Source organism: Kogia breviceps, chromosome X (genome assembly GCF_026419965.1).
Source record: "Kogia breviceps isolate mKogBre1 chromosome X, mKogBre1 haplotype 1, whole genome shotgun sequence".
NCBI lineage: Eukaryota > Metazoa > Chordata > Mammalia > Artiodactyla > Physeteridae > Kogia > Kogia breviceps.
Genome location: NC_081330.1, coordinates 68,972,890 through 68,994,881, shown reverse-complemented (window position 1 = coordinate 68,994,881; position 21,992 = coordinate 68,972,890). Strand labels below are relative to the sequence as shown.

Genomic DNA, 21,992 nt, shown 5'->3' with positions numbered 1-21,992 from the left:
TACACTCACTTGTCAACACACACACAGACACACAGACACACGCACACATACCAGCCCTGAGAGGGCTTGAGGCAGAAATGCAGTTAGCCACTAGCGTGAGTCCTGGCTTTCCAGCCCTGCGTGAAAGAACAGAGCCTGGAACTGAAAAATTGAAACTGTCAGGTGCTTCTGAACAACTACCGTGATTTGACATTTGGCCCATCTAAAGAGAACCAAAGGAATCAAGGGCAAGTTAGCAATGAATTAAACTGATTAAAGCAGAAGCATGGTGAACTTCAGTAGGCTAAGGTCTGGCTTTCCAAGACCCAAGACCAGGAATAACGATGCTTTCATTTCACTTTATTTTATTTTTTAAGTTCAGCATCCTGCTTTTTTTGCTGTGTAACCTTGAGTGAGTAGCTTAATCTCTTGGTGCTTCATTGTTTCAAACACATTGAACTGTCTAGAATGATAAACCATCACCTCCCTCCCAGCAGGTTTTGATAATTGAATGTAGTTTTGCATATATGACAATGAGTGTAACCAAAATTGTACTCAACAGTTCTAACTATGTATGTGTGTGTGTAGAAGTGGTGTGGCTTTGTCAGGGATGGATGCCCCTCTCACATAAATACTGAGGAAGTTTAAAACACTGTTATCCTGTTTGTGCTCCAGCTTTGGAAAATTGAGAACCTGATCTCACCCCACAGAACAAGAAAAAAACACTGTCTCTTCCTTGGGGTGGTTTCTCTGAGCTTGGAAGCACCAGAATTGGCTCCCCATGGGCCTCAGAGGCACCTCTTATCCTTGGTTTGGAGGTGGAGGGTGTGTCAGGGTATCACTTGGTCATACCCCAAGCCATTTCAGACCATAATCTGTTATGTATGAATAATTCAGGAGCAGGAACCCTGAAAATGTCAGTTGAGGTTTTGTTGTTGTTGTTTAGAAGAACAAGATCTGGTCAAAAGACAGAAACAAACTTGCTGGGGGATATAGCATGGTCCTTGTTTCTTTCTCTACATAAGTCCCTGCCTTATGCTATTTTAATGGCTACATATCAAAAGTGTGCCTTAAAAATTGTTCATTGGCAAGATTTCAATGTACAAATCTGTCTTTTGAAAACTGTACATTATGACATTACAATGTTAAGTGGGGAAAAAAGCAAGGGAAGGTGCAACCATAGAAACATTAAAAACATACAGGAAAAAGGTTTAGAAGATAAAAATATTAAATTGGGCAGTCCTTGATTTCTTCATTTTTATACTCTTCTGTATTTACCACACTTTATTAAAATGGACTGTCTTTATAATAAACAATTTCAGTTTTAGGTTTCTTTTTTCTCTCTTTTTTTGCCATGGAAAGTTTCTGCATACAGGATAGGGAGCCAGGGGTCTCAAGTACAATATTAAATGGACATGTGCCCTTGTAACTAATTTTCCTTCTCTGGGCCTCTGTTACTCCTTCATAAAATGGGGTAGGAGACTGACAAGGTGGTGTCCCTAGAGACCCTTCCAATTTTGCTCTTCAGTGTTTTATAGGCAAAATCACAGGGCTGGCTGAGCTGCCTAAAGCCTTTGCAAATTGCTCTCTGGTCCTAAGAGCTATCAATTGGTTGGATTCTCCAATTTTCTTATAATGTGGTTAGATACTATTTTATCATGAAAAATATCATGAAAAAGTAAGGTACATGTAATTGGCTCTAGAGCAGGGGTCCCCAACCCTTGGGCCACAGACCCATACTGGTACCAGGCCCTGGCCTGTTAGGAAACTGGCTGCACAGCAGGAGGTGAGCAGCCGGAGGGAGCGAAGCTTCATCTGCCACTCCCTATCGCTCCTTGCGTTACCACCTGAACCATCCCCCCTCCTCCCATCTGTGGAAAAACTGTCTTCCACGAAACTGGTCCCTGGTGCCAAAAAGGTTGGGGACCACTGCTCTACAGTACAGTTAGAGTGGGAAAAGGAAATGTAAAAAGGAAAATGGAATACATCCCTAAACAAGATGTTGAATGAAGGAAAAGAAAACTAGCTACAGAATGACACATACATTAGGATATTATTTATGTAAATTAAGAAAAACACACAGGACAATTCTATATATTGCTTATGGATATATAAATTATATGGAAGAACACATATGAAATTCATCTGTGCCTCTGTGAATGACTGGAGAGGAATAGGGGACAGAATTTAACTTGTCTGTAGTGTATTATTTCTCCCACTGGGAAAAAATATAAAGCAAACTTTATGTTAAAAATGGTAACAGTTGTTATGCAACATGAATAAATTCTAGAGATCTGCTGTACAACATAGTGCCTATAGTTAACAATACTGTACTATAAACTTAAAAATTTGTTAAGTGGTAGATATTTAAATGTTCTTACCACAATAAAAAAATGTTAAGTTTGTCAATTCTGAGTAAAGATCCAGGTGTGTTTGGCATATTACTGATTCTAAATTTTCTTCAGTATTTTTCTAATCACTCAGAATAAAATGTAAGTCATTTTTAAAAGCAAAAGGTTGATTATTTCTTTTCCATATTTTTCACAATCTATGAAATGTTCATGGATTATTTTGATAAATGGTAAGTTAATCTCAAAACTAGGGAAATGGAAAAGAGAAAAAAGTAACAGGACAAAGAAAAATGAAAGAAGGGGTCACCAGGATGAGATACAGAGAGGCCCTGGGAGTCTCAGGAACTTTTGGCCCAAAACTAACAAACTCTATAAGCCAAAGATTTAATGAATGGACCCATTGCAAAATGGGTGCTTTGGGGTGTTCTATCCCCCATTCCCCACCATATATATTTAAAACCCTATTCTGTTTCATTGATTTTCTCTGGACAGAAACTTTCAGTGAGTCTCCTCCAACTACCTAGCCTTTCAGGGACAAATTTTCCATCTTGGCTTCCAAGGCGGCTGTTACAACACCACAAATCACCTTCTGCCATCTCTTCTTGAGCCAAACTCCTACTGGTTTCCAGGAATCATATGGGGAATATGGCTCTCTGAATTTATTCCCTCACAGTACTCAGCACACAACATTTCTTAAACTAAATGTCTTACTACAAAAGCTGAACCTGCTGAAGATAGAAGCTTTTTATTTTTCCCCTACTGCCCTTCCCCAAGCTAAATCCCCATCATAGTCAGAAATGCCATTTTATCTTCCAACTCTGAAGAAATCTCAGTCATCTCGGCTCTTTGCTGCATTCTGATTGATAATTGAATCCATTTGCTTTTATCAACTCACTGTCTCTTGATTTCCCCCATGGCCCCCTCTGTCAGCCCGTTTCCGGCAGCCCTCCTTGCTTTTTGTGGGCACCTCATAATATATTTTTGAATGGCTCTTCCTACCCTGACCGTCTGCCACACCCAGGAGACATAGCCTCCCTTGGCTGATGTAACTAAAGTGCTGGCTCCACACTTAGCTCTCTAAGGGTAGCAATGACCTTGCATCCAGCCACACAATATGCCAGGAAAGCAACAATAGTCAAAGGAGATATGGATCCCAGGCAACATCAAGTGGAAGGTTAAAGGCTCTGCTGATAAGTGAGGGGGGGTGGGCTGTGAAGGCGAGGGAGAGTGTTAAATGGAATGAATGAGCACAGGCTTCATGTGTTTGGAAGTGAAAGTCCCCCTTACCTCACTATTCAAAGAGACCACTGATAGGGCAGTCTAAGGGAAGGAATCAGGGCTTGGCCTGTAGTTATCACTCTGTCCCTGATTTACAGTGTGGTTTTGGGAAATTCACTTTAAAGTATCTGAGACTCCACTTCCACATCTGGAAAAAGTTACCATTGTGGAAACTGTCACTGCGGGAAAAGACCTTAGAGATTAGCTCTAGACCAAGCCCTCATTTCACAGTTTGAAAATTCTGAGGCCCAGGGAGGAGAAGCAATTTGTCCTATGTGGTCTTCAATATTTACCTTTCCTAAGTCCATGAGGTTGTTTGTGAGGTCAAATGAAATAAAACATAGGAGCCCTTTGAATCCTCTAGAAGAGAGAGTGTATAGAATTAATATAAGGTGTTATTTTTGGCAGCTTTAGTGCCTATGGTCACTTAACATAACTGTCTCCTAAAGAAGACATACCAATCTTAGTTTTTACTTCCTCAGGACCACTGAACACACAGCTGTCACTCTCAGCTGGCCATCTCAGCAACAAGCCCAGACAGCAGCTCTCTGCCCTATCATCCACTGCTGCCTCTCCCGCCTCAGGCTATCCCAGCTGCCTAAGCACTCCTTCTATCTGAGGGTCTAGAAACAGCTGGTAGCCCCAGCATCCTCTTCTGAGCTCACTGTAGCCAATGCTGCCTTACATTTTGTGACACCCAGGATTTCAGTGCCATAAGTAAAACACATGCAGAAGGGAGAAGCTCATTACTAAGGGCCTTCTAGAGGAATCTTGGGAGTGGAGTCAGAGCAATGCAGACCAGAGAAAGGCTGAGGAAGACCAAAAGGACAGAGGGCAAAATAAGGAGCATACCTAGGATCACATGTTTCCTTTCAGTGCATATTATGCCCAAATGGCTTTTCATTTAAAAGAGTAATTTGAAGGTGTTCTTGTCTAATATGTGGCCCAGCTGTCTGAGGCAGGCCTCTGGATTCTTTTTTTTTTTTTTTTTTTAGATTATTATTGGAGTATAGTTGCTTTACAACGTTGTGTTAATTTCTACTGTGCAGCAAAGTGAATCAGCTATATATATACATATATCCCCTCTTTTTTTGGATTTCCTTCCCATTTAGGTCACTACAGAGTACTGAGTAGAATTCCCTGTGCTAAACAGTACGTTCTCATTAGTTATCTATTTTATACATAGATGTCAATCCCAATCTCCCAATTCATCCCGCCCTCCACTTTCCACCCTGGTATCCATACATTTCTTCTCTAAGTCTGTGTCTCTATTTCTGCTTTGTAAATAAGATCATCTATACCAATTTTTTCAGATTCCACATATATGCATTAATATACGATATTTGTTTTTCTCTTTCTGACTTACTTCACTCTGTATGACAGTCTCTAGGTCCATCCATGTCTCCACAAATGACCCAATTCCGTTCCTTTTTATGGCTGAGTAGTATTCCATTGTATATATGTACCACATCTTCTTTATCCATTCCTCTGTTGATGGATATTTACATTGTTTCCATGTCCTGGCTATTGTAAATAGTGCTGCTATGAACTCTGTGGTGCATGTGTCTTTTTGAATTATGGTTTTCTCAGTGTATATGCCCAGTAGTGGGATTGCTGGGTCACATGGTAGTTCTATTTTCAGTTTTTTTAAGGAACCTCCATACTGTTCTCCATAGTGACCATACCATTTTACATTCCCACCAACAGTGCAAGAGGGTTCCAGTTTCTCCACACCCTCTCCAGCATTTATTGTTTATAGATTTTGTGTTGATGGCCATTCTGACCAGTGTCAGGTGATATCTCATTGTAGTGGTGATTTCCATTTCTCTAATAATTAGTGATATTGAGCATTTTTTCATGTGTTTGTTGGCTTGGAGAAATGTCTATCTAGGTCTTCTGCCCATTTTTGGATTTGTTTTTTGTTTTTATGACATTGAGGTGCATGAACTGCTTGTATACTTTGGAGATTAGTCCTTTGTCAGTTGCTTTGTTTGCAAATATTTTCTCCCATTCTGAGGGTTGTCTTTTCATCTTGTTTATGGTTTCCTTGGTTTCCTTTGCTGTGCAAAAGCTTTTAAGTTTCATTAGGTCCCATTTGTTTATTTTTGTTTTTATTCTCATTACTCTAGGAGGTGGGTTTAAAAAGATCTTGCTGCAATTTATCTCAAAAGAGTGTTCTGCCTATGTTTTCCTCTAAGAGTTTTATAGTGTCTGGCCTTACATTTAGATTTTGGATTTTAGATAATGGATTTAAATAATCCATTTTGAGTTTATTTTTGTGTATGGTGTTAGGGAATGTTCTAATTTCATTTTTTTACATGTAGCTGTCCAGTTTGCCCAGCACCACTTGTTGAAGATGCTGTCTTTGCTCCATTGTATATTCTGGTCTCCTCTGTCATAGATTAGGTGACCATATATGCATGGGTTTATCTCTGGGCTTTCTATCCTGTTCCATTGACCTATATTTCTATTTTTGTGCCAGTACCATACTGTCTTGATTACTGTAGCCCTGTAGTATAGTCTGAAGTCAGTGAGCCTGTTTCCTCCAGCTCTGTTTTCTTTTTCTCAAGATTGCTTTTGCTATTCAAGGTCTTTTTTTGTTTCCATGCAAATTGTAAAATTTTTTGTTCTAGTTCTGTGAAAAATGCCATTCATAATTTGATAGGGATTGCATTGAATTTGTAAACACAAGCCTTAAATGACGTATTAGACCAGATAGACTTAATTGATATTTATACGACATTCCATCCGAAAGCAGCAGAATATACTTTGTTCTCAAGTGCACATGGGACATTCTCCAGGATAGATCACATCTTGGGTCACAAATCAAGCCATGGTAAATTTAAGAAAATTGAAATCATATCAAGCATCTTTTCTGACCACAGTGCTATGAGATTTGAAATCAATTACAGGAAAAAAATTGTAAAAACACAAACACATGGAGGCTAAACAATATGCTACTAAATAACCAAGAGATCACTGAAGAAGTCAAAGAGGAAATTTAAAAATACCTAGAAACAAATGACATTGAAAACATGATGACCTAAAACCTATGGGATGCAGCAAAAGCAGTTCTAAGAGGGAAGTTTATAGTAATACAATCCTACCTCAAGAAACAAGAAAAATCTCAAATAAACAACCTAAACTTACACCTGAAGCAAATAGAGAAAGAAGAACAAACAAAACCCAAATTAGTAGAAGGAAAGAAATCATAAAGATCAGAGCAGAAATCAATGAAATAGAAATGAAAATAAAGTAAAGATCTATAAAACTGAAAGCTGATTCTTTGAGAAGAATAAAGATAAAGATAAACCTTTAGCCAGACTCATCAAGAAAAATACAGAGAGGACTCAAATCAATAAAATTAGAAATGAAAAAGAAGAAGTACAACTGACACCACAGAAATACAAAGCATCCTAAGAGACTACTACAAGCAATGATATGCCAATAAAATGGACAACCTGAAAGAAATGGACAAATTCTTAGAAAGGTACAACCTTCTAAGACTGAACCAGGATGAAATAGAAAATATGAACAGACTGATCACAAGTAATGAAATCAAAACTGTGATTAAACATCTTCCAACAAACAAAAGTCCTCTGCTAATAAACTGAATTTTCAGAAAATAAAGGAACCCCATTCCAGGCATTAGCTGTATCCATTTTAGGCCTCCATTAACCAATGGTGCTCAGTGTTGGAAGATATCGAAGTCATACCTGAGGGTAGAATGGTAGAGGTGAGAATCAAAAAGGAGAGATTAGTCCACCTACCTGCTTTCCAGCATCTCTCAGTGGTTGGCTAGAAGTGACTTGTCCTTGATGAATCATGAGTCATTGGGGTCAGAAATATCATGACATTACCACCTTATCTAAACAAATGGGTCTTTCCATTTATTCAGGTGCTAAATATATGTACGTGTAGCTACCAAAGCATTGTTGAAATAGGGCAAAAACAGTGGCTTATAGGAAAAGGGTGAGATCAATGGCAAGGAAGGTTGATTCCAGGTTCTCTTCCCAGATATGTATAACAGTATCCTGGTCCTCTGGCTCCTCTGCTTAACTAGTGATCATTGTCTTCAAAATTAAATGGTGTATTTGCAGACTTCTTGAGGGACAAAGTGACAAATCAGGATTTTGGTTGCTCCCACTATATTATCTTCATATCTCTGAGTAACAAACCAGGAATACACACCTCTTCCCCACAAATACACATATGGAAGGATCTAGGTGAGCCACGGTCCTGGATTTACAACCTATACCTTGACCTTGGGTTACAAAGTATGCCTATCTCTCTCTCTTTACAGCCTAACTTCCAAACTGCTTCTCCCTCAGATGAGTATGCATTTTTGTTTAGCTTTAAGTCAAATGAAATAAATCTGAAAAACTCACAGTAGCACTGCACAATTCCCTTTCTTTCACTTATTTAGCCAAATGGTTTGACTATGCCATTTATGAAACATCTTAACATGTCAAGGCCACAGCTTTACATATATAGGATTTGCTATGGGAAAAGGCAATGTGACTTATATACCATACACATAACATATATTCAATAGACAATGGGTACACCCCTTCCCTTGCTGAGAGATAAAGTACATAGGTAGTCCATAAAAGCAAACACTCAAAAGATGTATTTCTAAATATAGAGACCCAATAAGGGAAAATGTTACTGAACTACCCCTAGGGGAAATTGTGAACACTGACTCTCCATTAAGGACACTCGTATAAGTCTAAGCAAAGAGAGATTTGAGAAGGCAACAGTTATGCCAGTGCACAAAGAAGCTGTGTAACAGGGTCTACTGACTCTCTAGGCCTTGGACAAAAAAAGTGCCAAGTCAACACGGAGCTCTGTGAAAGACAGAGCTCTTTCACAAATGCTCCCAACTGGCTGAGCATGCTGGAAGCCTCAAGTATCAGAACACAGGGGCCACCAACAGGCCAAATAAACCCTAGATTCTACAAATCAAATGAATACCCTTTTCATAACCTACTCTTTTCTGTTAATATTTCCTCAATCAATGGTTACTTCAGTGATGGAGGTGGAGTTAGTTGCTATGAATAAACAAACTTCTCCCCAATAGGGGAGAATTTCCCTTTAACCAAATGGAATGGTATAGGAATCTGCAACATTTCACCCCACCTCTCTTACAAAGATTGAGAGGAAGAAACTTGGTTAATACTATGCTATAGTTTCTATCAACTCTACTGGATCGATAATGTCCAGTTAAGTTCCCTGTACCCATATTTCTGTAGTATTCATAGAACCTCAGGCTTTGGAAGAAACCCCCAGCCACAGACCTCAAATCCAATAACTAGTCTTTGTCGTATTCTACCTGTGCCACAGTATCTAACCCCAAACCTCAATTCTTATAGGACCAAGCTCCCTTCCCCAACCCTTGTCTTCCTATGACAGTGTTCTATGTATGTGCTGTCCAATATGGTAGCCACTAACCACATATGGGTATTAAGCACTTGAAATGTGACTGAATTCCAACCCCCACCCAGAAGTAATGAGAAGCCCTGCCCTCCAAGTGTCAACAGAGGCTGAGTGGGGAACCTGAACTTCCACTTCTACCTGGCAGTAACAAAGGCAGCACACTCCCTTCCCCTGCTGAAGCAGTATCAGAAAAAGCTAGCTAAAACAGAAGGTTTAAATAAGATCCAGAGTCTCATAATGTACTATGAAAATGTCCAGGTTTCTGTTAAAAATCACTCATCATACCAAGAACCAGAAATATTTGAAGCTAAATGAAAAAGGCAAGCAAATAGCTGTCAAAGCCAAGATGACAGAGATGTTAGAATTATCTGGCAAAGATTTTAAAGCAGCCATGATAAAAATGCTTCAATAATCAATTACAAACACTCTTAAAACAAATGAAAAATAGAAAGTCTCAGCAAAGAAATACAAGATATATGGAAGGATCAAGTGGAAATTTTAGAAATGAAAAATACAATAACTAAAATTCTTTTAGAAATCCCAACATATGTGCTTGACAATAGAATGAAGAGGACTGAGGGAAGAATCAGCTAACTTGAAGATAAAATGATAGAAATTATCCAATCTGAACAACAAAGAAAATTAGATTGAAAAAAAAAATGAACAGAGTCTCAGGGTCTCTGTGGGACTATAAAGAAACATCTAACTTTCTTGTCATTATAAGAGGCCTGGAACAATAGGATAAAGAAGGTAGGACAGAAAAAGTATTCAAAGAAATAATGGCTGAAAACTTCCCAAACTTAGCAAAAGACATAAACCTACAGATTCAGGAAGCTAAGAGTATTCCAACCTGGATGAACCAAAGAAATCTATGCCAATGCACGTCAGAGTCAAACTTTTGAAAACTACAGACATTTTTTAAAAAAGAACTTGAAAGCAATGAGAAATGATGTCTTACTAACAGGGGAAAAAACAATTCAAATGACAGCAGATTTCAGAACCCATGGAGACCAGAAGGGAGTGGCACAACCTTTTTGAAGAGTTGAAAGAAAAGAACTGTCAACTCAGAAGCCTATATGCAGTGAAAATATCCTTCAGGAATGCAGGGAAAAATAAAGGAATTCTCAGATGAAGAAAAACCAAGAGAATGCACTGCTAACAAACCTGCACTAAAAGAATGACTAAAGGAAGTTCTCTAAACAGAAAGAAAAATATAGAAGAAGGAATCTTGAAACCTCAAGAAGGAAGGAAGAACAACAGAGAGCAAAAGTAAGAGTAAATACAATTGACTTTGCTTCTCCTTTTGACTTCTCTCAATTATGTTTGACAGTTGAAGCAACAATTATAACACTGTCTGATATAGTTCTAAATATATGTAGAGGAAATATCTAGGACTATAATATTATAAATGAGGGAGGATAAAAGGACTTAAAGAGAGGTAAGGTTTATTTAAACAGGTAAAATGTTGATACTAGTAGACTGTGATAAGTTATGTACAGGAACTCTGGAAAACAGTTTTGCAGTTTCTTAAAAAACTAAACATATACTTACCATATGACCCAGTTATCACACTCCTGGGCATCTTCCCCAGAGAAATGAAAACATGTTCACACAAAAAAAAACTGTACACTAACCTGCACAGCTTTCTTTGTAATAGCCAAAAACTGGAGACAACCAAAATGTCCCTAACAGGTAAATGGTTAAACAAACTGTGATACATGCATACCATGGAATACTGTTCAACATTATAAAGGCATGTACTGTTTATACAGAAGACAACTTGGATAGATCTCAAGGGCATTATGCTGAGTGAGAAAAGTGAACCTGAAAAGGTCACATACTCTATGACTCCATTTATATTAACATTTTTGAAGTGACAAAACTATAGATTTATATTTTAAAAAGATTAGTGATTTCCAGGGGTTAGGAATAGTGGAGGTGAGGGGGCTGAGTGTGACTATAAAAAACAATAAAGAGATAGCACAAGACAGATCTTTTCTGGTGATGGAATAGTACTTTATTTTGATAGTGGTAGTGGTACACAAATCTACACTTGTGATAAAATGACACAGAACTAAACAAACCCATTGTTCTAATATCAAGTTCATGGTTTTGGTCTTATACTATAGTCATGTAAGATATAACTATTGGCGGAACTGGGTAAAAAGTACATAGGACCTCTCTGTCCTTGCAAGTTCCTGTGAATCTATAATTATTTCAAAATGGAAAGAAAAAAAAATCAAGTCACTGTGATAGCCAGAGTAATGACCCTCCAAAGTAGGGGCACTACTATAATCTGTGAATATGTTAGGTTATATGGTACAAGGGGCATTAAGGTTGCAGATGGAGTTAAGTTTGCAAATCAACTAACCTTGAGATAGGGAGATAATCCTGTACTATCCATCCAAGTAGACCCAATGTAATTATCAAGGTCTTTAAAAGTGGAAGAGGGAGGCAGAAGAGTGAGAGTCAGAGAAGGAGATGTGACGATGGAAGCAATATTGAAGTGATGCAAGGTAAGGAATCAATCCACCATTGCTAACTTTGAGAATGTAGGGGGGTCCATGAACCAAGAAATGTGGGCAGAATCTAGAAGCTGGAAGACAAGAAAATGGAGTCTCCCTTACAGCCTCCAGAAAGGAATTCAGCCCTGCTCACACCTTGATGTTAGCTCAGTGAGGCCTATTTCAGATTCTTGACGTCTAGAATTGTAAGATAATAAATTTATGTTGCTTTAAATCACTAAGTTTTTGGTAATTTGTTACAGCAGCTATAGAAAATTAATATAATCACCAACTAGGAGTTAAAAACTAACCCACTCAAAGATGGACAACTGGCTTTTTGCAGAGTACATTCAATTCATTAGTCAGAAGTCAATAACTAAGGACTAAAATGTTGAGTCAATGGTCAACACATCATGGCTAATGCTATCTGCAATTCCACATCACCAATGATATCAATGATGAAATCTTGCCTCAGAATTGCAGGGAAAAGAAACATGTTACTCCCTATTAAATGGGGCCTGCTGAGCCAATGCAGAAATAAGACCAGAAACATTTGTGCCATGGAGGCTGGAAATCTTGTCTCAACTTAGCTAGAGGTAACTGTTTGGTAGGGAATTTCCTGCTGTGTTAGAAAAGAGGACATTTATACTTATTTTCTAACAGGGAGAATGTAGAAATAATAGAAAAATGCATTAAATTAGAAAAAGGGTAAGGTAAATTAATAAAGATGGTAAAAAGACCCAGCCAGAAACAAAATTAATTTTCTATAAGACAGGAGAATCTGTTTTATTCTTTTCTCTTCTCCAGTATCCCAGTGCTTAGCACATAGTAGATGCTCAATAAATATTTGCTGAATTGAATTAGAAATAATCATTAATAGATCCATCCAGATTTAGAATTCCATTAGCCCTCATACTCTGCCATACCCCAAAATGCTAAGAAAAGAAGCAAAGAGACAGGCAAGGAACATTTATTCATGGACAGGAATACCACATATTCCTACCATCACAACTGCACGGCACAGATGTGACATATATTCATGTTTGCAGAGGTTAAGGAGCTTTGCCTTTAATATATGATGTTAGATCTCCAGGATGGCTAATACTACAAAAGGTCCACGAGTTCCAAGGGTCCTTATGAAGATATCTGGACACCACCTCCCTCTCTGGCTCCATCACTGTACTTAACAATCAGTGCTAACAAGAGTTTCCTATTTTTGTCAAGGATACTTGCTAAGAGGAATATATAGAGATAGAGCAGGAGATGAAGAAGAGAGAGAGATGGGGGCAGGTAAGCATGAGTGAGCTTTTATGTAATGTATTTTATATATTAATAATGAACCTGTGGAGAGTGAGTGCTGAACAGACATTTTAAGAATCTGAAAATTGACAAGTCAAGGATTTGGAGAAACTAGACTTGACTTGTTTTTGGTGAGAATAGTAATGTCAAAATGAGTGTAAGTGACTCTTTTTCATAATAAAAAATGTCTGTGAAGGCTAATCAGAAAAATGCTTATAACAGTAACTGCGAACCACAAGTATACTAATAACAGCCTTTTCTGAAAGAGTCGTTTTCATGTCTTCCATTTCAAGTTACCTTGACCATGACAGCCATGCAACAAGAATTATTGTAACAACTGGGCAAAGGCTAGTGCAGAGGTTTTTAACTCACAATGCATGGTTAGACTTTCTGAAAGTGTATGAAAGTGTCATATATTTAAATGAGCACGTTTCTGAAGAGAGAATCTTTGGCATTCATCACATTTTCAAAGGGATTCATGCCAAATAAAAAAGGTTAGGAACCACCAAGCTAGACAGTGATGGCCTACTTTTTCTACTCCCCTACTCAATAAAGCTCTTCTTCAGAATGTGTTCCAGTTATTTAGTAACTAAAGAGACAGCAGGTCTCTGTTCAAACAAGTTGCTGAGACCTGGTCTCTGGGTTAATAAATCACATGGATGCCTGGAATGACATGGCAAATATTGGAAAGGAAGACAGGAAGAATTTATTAGCACCACAAAATTTAAGTTACTGCAATAGGCAGGAAAGAAAAGATCACTATTGATATTTTGACTCAAACAAACAAAATCCACATGTGTATTTCACTTTTGGGGTCATCCCCCTGCCACCCCACCAGGTTCTGGACAATCTCCCAAACCCTAGGTATCAGCTGATAGACATGTGTTCAGGAAATGTGGACTCATTTTAACACTGGCCTAATTAAAGCTCAGTTATGAAGAGGAAGCTTGAAAACATTTGTAGAAGCAACTCTAAATGGCTTCACATTTTCTTCTTGTCTACATTATTTATTTTTCCATAGCAGGTCATATTTGGCCTGTGGGCCATAGTTTCTTTTGACTCTAACCCTAGATGAATGAAAGCCAATCATAGACACTTAAGACTGGAAGGTAGTTTAAAAAGTCATGTTGTTCATTCCACAAAAGGCAAATGGAAATATATATAACAGTAAGTCCCTTACATACAAACGAGTTCCATTCTGAGAGCACGTTCGTAAGTCCAATATGTTCATAAGTCCAACAAAGTTAGCCTAGGTACACAATCGGCTATATAGTACTGTACTGTAATAGGTTTATAATACTTTTCATACAAATAATACATAAAAAACAAACAGAAAAATAAAGAAGACATCTTTAATCTTAGAGTACAGTACCTTGCAAAGTACAGTAGTACAGTACAACAGCTGGCATCCAGGGGCTGGCACAGAGTGAACAGGCAAGAAGAGTTACTGACTGGAGGGAGAGGAGGTGGGAAATGGTAGAGCTGGAGGATCGTCAGCAATAGCAGATGGAGGGCAAGCTGCAATTTCACTCAGGCCTGACGTTGATGGCACAGGTTCTGGTTCCTTGTTGGATTCAATTCTATGTACCCTCTTGAAAAAATGATCCAGTGATGTCTGGGTAGTAGCTCTTTTTTTCTCATTGTAGATGACACGGTAGCACTGGATTGCATTCTGAACGGCTGCTGCAACCTTCATGTACCATTCTAGGTTCGGGTCCTGTGCCTCAAAACTAACAGGGCCTCCTCAAATAAAGAAAATCCCCTTGCCATTTCCTGCTTTGTGAATCTCTTCGGTTCTTCAGTTACTTCTTCCTTCTGTCTCTCTACTCTCTCAATTATTTTCACTTTTGTTTCCATCGTTATCGCCTGCAACTTCTTAGCAGTACCAGCTACATCACCGCTGCTTTTACGCTTTCTTCTGGACATCCTGGGCTTGAAATGAAGATACTGTACTACTGTACTCTATACAGTACTGTACAGTAAAGTACACAAAAGCACAACCACTTGTAAAGGATGCATGCACATGATAATGTACACCAGACACGTGAACTAACTTACGTGATTGGACATGCGAACACACGTTCACATCTTTGAAAGTTCGCAACTTGAAGTTTTGTATGTAGGGGACTTACTGTATATGTAGTATAAATATGTATATTAAAATTTTATTCATATATTTGTATATTTGACAAGACCACATGCAAACTATTCTGGACAGAGATTTACCTGTGTACTTCTCAAAACGTGTTATAAAAAGAAACTAACACAACATTGCAAATCAACTATATTCCAATTAAAAAAATTTAAGAAAGGAAGAATTCAGGGAATTCCCTGGAGGTCCAGTGGTTAGGACTCTGTGCTTCCACTGTAGGGGGCCTGGGTTCGATCCCTAGTCGGGGAACTAGGATGCTGCATGCTGCACGGAATAGCAAATAAATAAATAAATAAAATAAAAATAAAAAGAGAAGAATTCACACCTCAATTGGTACCACCCTCTTTTGTCTTAGAACTACTATGGTCAGGATGATCTTTCTAAACCTAAATGCCTCCTGATATGCTGTAAGCTTATAACCTATTACCAGTCTTTCATGAAAGTAAGATCAGCCACTCTCCAGCATGCAGACAGCACCTCTGTGTGTGTATGTGTGTGTGTGTGTGTGTAAGCACAAATGCATTTTGGAGGGATGTCTTTAGGCCCAATAATCCAATTCCATCAAGCCCAAAGCCTGAATCATTTTTGGGATTCTACCTCCAGAAAGACTTCTTAGCTGGGAAAAAGACAGACTGAGCTGATTAGGGACTATGACATCTTCAAAGCGCATGCAAGTTTTACAAATATAACCATCTCCCCATATCAAGAAGTACAGTTTGATTTAAAGGTGACTTATAGTTAGGGTGACCATAGAATTTTTTGTGTCCAAAATGGGAGAGTTGAGAGCAAAATAAGTATGCTGGGACAACAGGTATAAACCACAACATATGGCCATCCTACTTACAGTCCTCCATAGAGGAAATGCTCTAACTTCCCCCAAACAAAATGAATCTCTATACCGGCTGTCAATGGAAGATAGCTTGGCACTACTCTAGTAGTCAGGCCCACAGTATAATCTTGGTCTCTAACCTCTAAACCTCCTCAGGTTAAACATTAGGAGCAACTTCTTGCTTAGGCTAGTTGTGTAATACTTTAAATGGGCTACTGAGGAAGAGAGGTATAACTTTTAAATGGGACTTTGGGGTGTTTGAGAAAATAGTAGATAATTGCTTATATCAAAATCATCTTACTGAAGATGGAGATGACCTATTGAAGTTCCTTTTAGAAAAATTAAGATTATGTGCATAGTAGTTGGTCCTGAAGACATCAATCCTTTTTCTACCAGAGAATAAGAGAGGGAAAGACATCAAGCCATAGTACTTATCTACAGAAAATGAGACCAAAAGGAACACATTTCCTAGCAAAGGGTTTGGAGAAAAAGAAAGTATTGACTAGAACTGGACTTAGGAACACAGAAACTGCAATCAATGATTCTTTGGTTAGGCTAGTCCGTCTCCTAAGCAAATACTTCTGTGAGAGTGGGATCTCCACCGTTGTGTCAGAAAGCCATGAGCATATGTGTTTAAAATCCAGCCCTTATCACTTTTCTCATCTCTCTTTTCCCACCTCCTAAACACAGGCAACACCACCACATCTTTAGCTGTCTCTCCTCACTGGGTAGTTTACAGGTAATCAGACAATTGTGGAAAAAAAGGAAAAGGTAAGGGAGACAGATTGGGTAAAACAGAGAGAAAGCGGCAGTGTTCTGCGCTTGTCTGACTTTGGCAACAGGGTGTAATAGGTTTGCTTATGTGTCGTGTGCGTGTTTTAAAATGCATTGATGCTTCGAATATTTATTCACTGAACAGGTTGATTTATTTAACAGACTTGACATATATCAAATTCTACCATGTGCTTACATAATTGTTACCCATTTATCAGAGCTTTTATTTAGCCAAATATTTGTTTTAAAAGCATTTTCCTTTAAATGACTATCTCTAGCTCACTGCACAATCAATCCGTGGTTCATTTTAATTATGTTATGTTAACGTTACATTGTGTTGTGTTAACAACAGCTATTTGGTGGAGGTCTCTGAAATCTAATCTTCCCAGGGCCACTTCATCTCCACCCAAAATCTATTTCTTTTTACCCAAAATCTATTTCTTTTTCCCCTCATAATAAATTTTTGGTTAAAATCACATCATAGGGAACATTTTAAAAATATGTACGATGTCCTTTCATGTACACTGTTTATTCCCCCCAAAAAGCAGTTTCTCAACATACTGTTAAAATCACAGATCTGAATATCGTTAACCTAAAAAACTGGCTATAAGGTCAAAAGGATATGATTTTTTTTGTATGTGAGTGTGTGTCTGTGGGGTGTGGAAGGGCAGTTGGGACAGCTATGGGAGAGCTAGGTGGATAATTAGAATAAGAGAAAGTAAACAGAATCAAATTTCAAGACAAATTTTGTTGAATCACCCTACTCCATCTGAACACATGTGCACAAAGAATTATATTTTTTCAACTCAAATGCATGCAATTTATCTAGGTTCTGTGGGAGGTAAAATATTAGAAGGTATTTCCAAGAAACAAAAATGTCTAATTACTAGCTGCCATGCCTAGTTTGAGTTCCTCTATTGTAAATATGCCATTTGCAAAAGCAAGAGGTTTGTTTTGACCTCCCAGGTCAGGGAGTATGGGGATTAGTAGAGATGAGGTGTTGGAAAGAGGAAGGGAAATCCCACCATCACACAAGTGAATCTTTGACCTAGTAAGTGACTACGTTTTTGTTGTTACTGTTGGGTAAAATGTCCAAGTCTTCCAGAAATTAGACACTGTAATAAAAATGTACCAGCCCAAATTTAAATTGCTCACTAGACAGATGGTTAATTATATTCACAGTCACATATTTCACTGGGATAGAGTTTCAGACACTCAGCCAGTTTTATTTGATTAGCCGGTTTCCCAGTTAATATGTAAAATGACAGTTACTTAGGCCTTTTTTGTTCCCTTCTAAAAATATGTTTTAAATAAGTGTAAATTCTCCTTAGCCATGAGAACGTCATGGCTGTAAATAAAACGTTTGGTCATGTTACCCTATGTGTAAAAGATTTATGGGAGATTAATTCCCCGAAACCCAAATGATCTCTATAGTTCACAGAAAACCATGGAGCACCTTTTCTCACCAAGCAAAATATCTCAGCAACTATCAGCACACACTGCTCCTCCACCAAAAACAACCGAGGAGCTATTCAAATCCCAGGTTAAAGTGCTTTAGATGCTTTTTAAATACAGCCCTGGCAGCCCTACACACAAATCATGTCTTTTCAGATAACAGTGTAGAAAATGGAATGTTAGGAAAAGGCCACAGAGCTAAGTATATTGCTGTGCACAGAATTCAACAATATGCTGGGAGCCAAAACCCAGAAGCAAAATACGAAACCCACTTATTCCAAAATGCAGAAGCTCAAAGAAAATCAAATGTGCTGGTGTCGAAATGGGTATGCCATTTTTTTTAACTTCTAAAAAAGAAAACCTTGCGCGGGTTATTCGGTCCCTCACGGATCAGACGGGAAGAAGCAGTCATGCTGAAACCACTGGATTCCTCAGCAGAACGGCGCCAACTCAGCGGCGCGTTTTCCACACTTTCCCGGAGCCTGGCCCCGCTCCCCGAGCGGGCTCGCGGCCTCCCCGCCCCATCGGGTGTGCGAGAGCGGAGCGGACGTGCGCTGCGGGGCGCGGCAGAGCGAAGCGCCAGAAGCCACGCAGGAAAGCGTCGATTCGACTGCCACCGAGAGCGGGAAGGGGCCGCGGGCCAATTACGCAAAGGTGACAAGCCGGGTGAGGCTCGGTAGGCCCCCAACTTAGACCCGCCCGCGGCCTTCGTCGGGTGGCGCGTGCTCAGGGGCGCTCTGTGATCGCCAGGGCAGCCCAGCGCGCACGGGAGCCGCCGGCGACCGCGCTTCGCACCTTTGCCGCTTTGGCCCTGACGCCCAATCGCCGCCGCCGCGTGCGTTTGCCCGCTCGCGCCGGAGCGTGTAGTGTTAGTGTCCGTTCCCCAGACAGGATCTTCCCGAAAGCCGGCCCGAAAGGAAGCGGCACTCAGCTGGCCCCCGCCGCCCGGCTCTGAGCCCGGCGGCTCCTGCCCGCTCGTTTCCCCTCCCCCCCCCCACACACGCCGGCGCAAGCACAGAGGCCTTTCCTAGATTGCAGTGCTTGTCAGGGCTAGCCGGGATCTCTCGCCCTCGCGGCCTCACTCCCTCGTATACAGACACACGCACGCCATTCTCACACAGACGTCCTCCCTTCTGTTTTCCCTTCCTCTTCTCGCTCGGCTTCCCCCAATCCGTTCCACCCCCTGCCGCCGCCACCCTGCACCAACCGGGAAGCCGGCGAGAAGGCCAGGGGTCTGGATGGCAACGCTCATACTCACCTTCCGGGCCGAATCCCGAGGTGCACGTCGCCGGCGGGCTCAGGCAGCGGGCGCTGGGGCTAGAGCGGCCGCAGTCAAGGCTGGGCTGCCGCCGTCGCCGCAGCTGCTCGAGCTGCCCCCGCCGCCGCTGCTGCTACTGCTGCCGCCGCCGCCGCCGCCTCTGCCTCAGCTCCATGCGCCAGGCCCGCCAGGTGGACGCGACTGTCTCCCTCAGGCGCCGCCGCTGCGGCGGTGCTAGATGGCTTCAGAGCTATCAGGTTCTGGCCCTGAAACTCAGAGCCTCAGCGGCCGCCGGCTGCTCCTGGAGTCAGCGTGCACCTCCGCTTGCTCGGGCCGGAGCTATCTCACCAGCTGGCTGCGCGCGCGGCACTGGAGCCCTGCTCAGTGCGGTCGCTGTGGCCGTCCGCGGGAAGGAGAGAGAAGGAGGGCGGCTGCTACTGTCGCTATTGCTGTTAAAGCTATTGCTAAATGTTGCTACTGCCGCTACTGCTACTGCTGTGGCGGTGGCTGCTGCTGCTGCTGCTGCTGCTGCTGCTGCTGCTGCTGCTGCTGCTGCTGCTGCTGATGCTACTGGTTTTCCTTCCCGGGTTCTCCCCCTGCCTCTTGCCCACTCCCCCCCGCCCGGCCTTTCTCCACCTCCTCCTCCTCCCCCTTCTCCTCCCGCGCCGCTTTTCTCAGAGCCTCTGCGGGCGCTGCCTGGTCTCCTCTTCTCCCCGAGCTGCCTCTGCCCATTCAGAAAGGTGCCCAGAGTGGGACTGACTCGGCTGCCACCATCGCTATTGCCCCTGCCATTGTTTCCTCCAACAGGGCTGTTCTTGCTGGACGCGATCCCCCCTCTACCTCCCTTCCCCACCACAGCCCTCTTTTTTCCTCCCGCGCTCTCTTTACCCTCTCTACGGTCCCTTCCCATGTGCCCCCTCCCACTTTGTCCGTCTGTCCCTCCCTCCCCTCAGGCGCCCGGGAGCGCGCACTGCGCGGCCACCTGTCATAAAGGGCGCGCACCCCCTTCCCCACCCCCACCCCCACCCCCCACCCCGCATTCTTGCAGCCAGCCCAGTCCACCTCGCCAGTGACGCGTTCTACCCCAGCAGACACGCAGCTGGACATCACTCTCCCACGTCTTTTAGGGTAGTTATGTGTACCGAGAGGGCGCTCTGAAGTTTGGGGAAGAATATTGCAATGGCTTCTTCCACTAAGCGTCTAACCATTCAACCTCTACCTACCCTTAACTTCAGAGTCTAGGCCCCCAGTAGGGTGGGTTGTGTTGGAAGGGTTGGATGAAGGGACATTCCCCAGAGAACTGGAGAAGGGTGAGGGGTATTTGGGAATAAAGAAGGAGAGAAGAAGGAAACGTGAATGTGCCTGGAAGGATATGGGATGTGCCTGACTGCTGTCATAGAGAAATCCCTTAGGTGGTCATTTTCCTTCAGAATTCCTGGGAACCCAACAGGAAACAGCAAGGGATTTGAGAGCAACTTAGAAGGAACCATTCAGCACTCTTGCAGCTCTGGGTATAATGTTGGGGCCTAATCCCCTGAGTCACCACAACTAGGAGCCAGAGCAAAAGATGGAAAGGCTAGTGCTAGAACACAAGGGGTAAAACTAAGCTACTTTGTGTGCACTTGTTCCAGCAAGCCATTACCACAGCACAGCTTCTCCAGTCTGGCAGGGCCCAATTTCAAATTTATCTGCTGCCACAGCTGCAGCCTCATTTTGCTGCCAAAGCTCAGGCTTTGAGACCTGTTATGTGCAACACTCACAGTCATCCTCAACAGAACCTCAATGGCCTGTCACACAACCCTTCCCCAGAAATAGCACAGGTTGGGAGGGGTCTATTTCCCTTTTCCTGGCAAAGTATGAGATATCATACTTCTAGATATCTCATTGCCAACAAGGTCTGGGTTGCCTTTTCAAGTTTGAGGCACTCTCCTTGGGTCTTTCATCACTGAGCAGTAAACGGGGCCCTTTTACAATTCCTCATCTCCATGCCTTGCATTTTGCCATTCCACCTGCTTGGAACACTCTTGTCCTTTCTCCTCACTTTTTTATAAACATCTTTATTGGAGTACAATCGCTTTACAATGGTGTGTTAGTTTCTGTTTATAAAAAAGTGAATCAGTTATACATATACATATATCCCGATATCTCCTCCCTCTTGCGTCCCCCTCCACCCTCCCTATCCTACCCATCTAGGTGGTCACAAAGCACCGAGCTGATTTCCCTGTGCTATGCGGCTGCCACCCACTAGCTATCTATTTTACATTTGCTAGTGTATATAAGTCCATGCCAGTCTCTCACTTCATCCCAGCTTACCCTTCTCCCTCCCCATGTCCTCAAGTCCATTCTCTAGTAGGTCTGTGTCTTTATTCCTGTCCTGCCCCTAGGTTCTTCATAACCTTTTTTTTTTAGATTCGATATGTATGTACTAGCATACGGTATTTCTTTTTCTCTTTCTGACTTACTTTACTCTGTATGACAGACTCTAGGTCCATCCACCTCACTACAAATAACTCAATTTCATTTCTTTTTATGGCTGAGTAATATTCCATTGTATATATGTGCCACATCTTCTTTATCCATTCATCTGTCGATGGACACTTATGTTGCTTCCATATCCTGGCTATTGTAAATAGAGCTGCAATGAACATTGTGGTACATGTCGTTTTTTGAATTATAG

The 21,992-nt window shown here is 41.3% G+C and overlaps 1 protein-coding gene across 2 annotated transcripts in view; it reads right to left on the bottom strand.

Moving 5' to 3' along the window:
- NEXMIF (neurite extension and migration factor) overlaps positions 1 to 19,941 on the bottom strand; it is a 125,378-nt gene extending 105,437 nt beyond the window's left edge. Inside the window, exon 1 of one of the 2 annotated variants that reach the window (XM_059050363.2) lies at positions 19,316 to 19,941. The gene's annotated coding sequence lies outside the window, so the exon portion shown is untranslated. The remainder of the gene's footprint in view (positions 1 to 19,315) is intronic. The other variant, XM_067023491.1, reaches the window with a different exon arrangement.
- Positions 19,942 to 21,992: the final 2,051 nt, after the last annotated feature.